We start from the raw sequence: 3,525 nt of genomic DNA on the forward strand, positions 1-3,525 counted from the left end.
ACTCACTATACTAACGCCGTCTTCTGTCATGATGCAAACATTGGTTCTGTCCGAGATGTAATACATGGCCAAGGAACAGAACGTTGCAATGAAGACGAAATGGCAAATAAATAATGACACAGACGACCTAAAAAGCAATAACCACTACTTACCAACGCCATCTTCTGTCATATTACAAATATCGTTTCTGTCCAAGGTGTAAAACATGGCTAAAGAACAGTTGCAATGTAGACGGAATGGCAAAGAAATAATGCAACAAGCAACCTACAAAGAAATAACCACTATTCACCAACGGTGTGATCAGTCAAGTTGCAAACATTGGTTGTGTCGGAGATGTAATACATGGGCCAGGAACAGTTGCAGTAGCGGTTGACGATGGTCTGGTAGCAGGACTTGAGGCACGACAGCTTGCTGTACGTGGTGTTGTAGTTCTTCGTGTACAGATCTGTTGTGCTACCCCTGTAGTCGCATGTTCCGTGCGGCGGCTCCAGCCGAATGATCTCTCTCTGCATAAACATCACATGATAAGTTGAGAAGAGAAGAGAAAAGAAGAGAAGAGAAGAGAAGAGAAGAGAAAAGAGAAGAGAGAAGAAAAGAGAAGAAAGAGAAGAAAGAGAAGAGAAGAGAAGAGAAGAGAAGAGAAGAGAAGAGAAGAGAAGAGAAGAGAAGAGAAGAGAAGAGAAGAGAAGAGAAGAGAAGAGAAGAGAAGAGAAGAGAAGAGAAGAGAAGAGAAGAGAAGAGAAGAGAAGAGAAGAGAAGAGGAGAGGAGAGAAGAGAAGACAAGAGAAGAGAAGAGGAGGGAAGAGAAGAGAAGAGAAGAGAAGAGAAGAGAAGAGAGAGAAGAGAAGAGAAGAGAAGAGAAGAGAAGAGAAGAGAAGAGAAGAGAAGAGGAGAGAAGAGAAGAGGAGAGGAGAGGAGACAAGAGAAGAGAAGAGAAGAGAAGAGAAGAGAAGAGAAGAGAAGAGAAGAGAAGAGAAGAGGAGAGAAGAGAAGGCAAGAGAAGAGGAGAGAAGAGAAGAGAAGAGAAGAGAAGAGAAGAGAAGAGAAGAGAAGAGAAGAGAAGAGAAGAGAAGAGAAGAGAAGACAAGAGAAGAGGAGAGAAGAAAAGACAAGACAAGACAAGACGAGAGAAAATGAGAGAAGAGAAGAGGAAAGATAAGATGAGAGAAGAGAAGAGAAGAGAAGAGAAGAGAAGAGAAGAGAAGAGAAGAGAAGGGGAGAGAAGAGAAGAGAAGAGAAGAGAAGAGAAGAGAAGAGAAGAGAAGAGAAGAGAAGAGAAGAGAAGAGAAGAGAAGAGGAGAGGAGAGAAGAGAAGAGAAGAGAAGAGAAGAGGAGAGAAGAGGAGAGAAGAGAAGAGAAGAGAAGAGAAGACAAGAGAAGAGAAGAGAAGAGAAGAGAAGAGGAGAGAAGAGAAGACAAGAGAAGAGGAGAGAAGAGAAGAGAAGAGAAGAGAAGAGAAGAGAAGGGGAGAGAAGAGAAGAGAAGGGGAGAGAAGGGGAGAGAAGAGAAGACAAGAGAAGAGAAGAGAAGAGAAGAGAAGAGAATAGGAGAGGAGAGGAGAGGAGAGGAGAGGAGAGGAGAGGAGAGGAGAGGAGAGAGAGGAGAGGAGAGGAGAGGAGAGGAGAGGAGAGAAGAGAAGAGAAGAGAAGAGGAGAGAAGAGAAGAGAAGAGCAGGGGAGAGAAGAGAAGAGAAAAGAAGAGAAGAGGAGAGAAGAGAAGAGAGGAGAAAAGAGAAGAGAAGAGAAAAGAAGAGAAGACAAGAGAAGAGAAGAGAAAAGAGAAGAGAGAAGAAAAGATAAGAAAAGAGAAGAGAAGAGAAGATAAGAGAAGAGAAGAGAAGAGAAGAGAAGAGAAGAGAAGAGAAGAGAAGAGAAGAGAAGACAGAGAAGAGAAGAGAAGAGAAGAGAAAAGAAGAGAAGAGAAGAGAAGAGAAGAGAAGAGAAGAGAAGAGAAGAGAAGAGAAGAGGAGAGGAGAGGAGAGGTGAGAAGAGAAGACAAGAGAAGAGAAGAGAAGAGGAGAGGAGAGGAAGAGAAGAGAAGAGAAGAGAAGAGAAGAGAAGAGAAGAGAAGAGAAGAGAAGAGAAGAGAAGAGAAGAGAAGAGAAGAGAAGAGAAGAGAAGAGAAGGGGAGAGAAGAGAAGAGAAGAGAAGAAAATAAACAATCTTTTTGAAGTTGAAATTCATTCAAATAAAGAGAAATTATCGCCGCTGTGTATTTTTTTTTTTTTTTTTTTTTAAAAGAATGCACCACGAAGACAGTGTTCGTTCAAAACAAGGGACACGCCTATTGCTAGAAAAATACGTACACTATATGTGAGAAGGTTGTAAAGAAAGTTTTACACAATGATTCGTGATCAGGGAAACTGTGTTGTGCACCCAATTCCTTTCAAAGTGTCTTGTATTCTCGATTTATAATGTTGAAAAATTGCTGAAAGTCATTGAAACAGACTAAAGTTTTTGAAAAAAGACTTTAGTGTATTTGTGGGTTTATGAACAATTCTGTATGATGCTAGATAATGACTTCCCCGATCTAACGTATGAAAGAACCCATTGTTATTCTGCGAATTAAGACATTTTTTTGGATAACAGTGGTTTCATTGTTTGTAAATCCACTTGATGAAAATTGTTGCGAAAATAAACTCGAACACCTTTTGACGTCATGAGTTTACGTACACATTTGATCGAAAAATAGATAGTGACTGAGATCGCTCAAAATGGCTCCAAAGTCGCGAGGTTGATGTGTTTCATCTGCATTTTTTGAGTCTTTTGCCCACTTTGGTGCTAATATAAGTGATCAGGAAGGTAAAAGTAACGAACGAACCACCAAGAAATTATATTTTTAACAGGGCGCACCTTTTTTTTTAAAGTCTTGATGATCCTGAATATTTTTTGCAGAAAAAATATTCAATAAGAAAAGGCTACGAATTCTTCAAAATTGCGGTGCACCTTGAGGCCGATGTCTGCTCCTAAATCGTAGGTCAGTTTTCAACACCAAAAACAACGCAAAAGACACGTTCGAACTGCCTAACTGCACAAGGTGAAAGTATTTTGTCTCCCTGTTTTTGGGACTTCCGATTTTCCGCGAGAGTGACATTTTCTTAGCTTGGTTATGTCTACTAGTCTAAAGGTATATGAAGCAGATACACCAGTTAACAGTTCCGACGTTTACATGGAACAAAGAAGGAAAGGGGAAGAGGAAGAAGTGCAAAGCGGAAGAGGAAGAAGTACAAATACACTCGCAAAAACGATCTGCGCACGTGTTCAAATCAAAGGGTAAAAAAAAGGAAAATCGCGTGTTTGTGTGCCCGATGTAATCCTTAAAACCTTTACACTCTTTCTTCGAACACTCAAAAGCAACTTCAGGGCTGGAAGGCTACAAAATTGCACTTTCTGCCGACTGAATCTACGCTTTCTCAAATTAACTGGAACAGGAAGAAGAAAATAAAACTCTTGAAAAAACGATCTGCGGATGCGCATTTTCTATAAAAAAAAGAAAATTGGAACAGGAAGAAGTAGCAACAGTGCT

At 40.5% G+C, this 3,525-nt stretch overlaps 1 protein-coding gene across 1 annotated transcript in view; it reads right to left on the minus strand.

The window, feature by feature from the left end:
* Positions 1 to 3,525, minus strand: part of LOC138981321 (amiloride-sensitive sodium channel subunit gamma-like) — a 58,989-nt gene that overhangs the window by 11,914 nt on the left and 43,550 nt on the right. The gene's annotated exons all lie outside the window — the stretch shown is intronic.

This window comes from Littorina saxatilis, linkage group LG1 (genome assembly GCF_037325665.1).
Source record: "Littorina saxatilis isolate snail1 linkage group LG1, US_GU_Lsax_2.0, whole genome shotgun sequence".
Taxonomy (NCBI): domain Eukaryota; kingdom Metazoa; phylum Mollusca; class Gastropoda; order Littorinimorpha; family Littorinidae; genus Littorina; species Littorina saxatilis.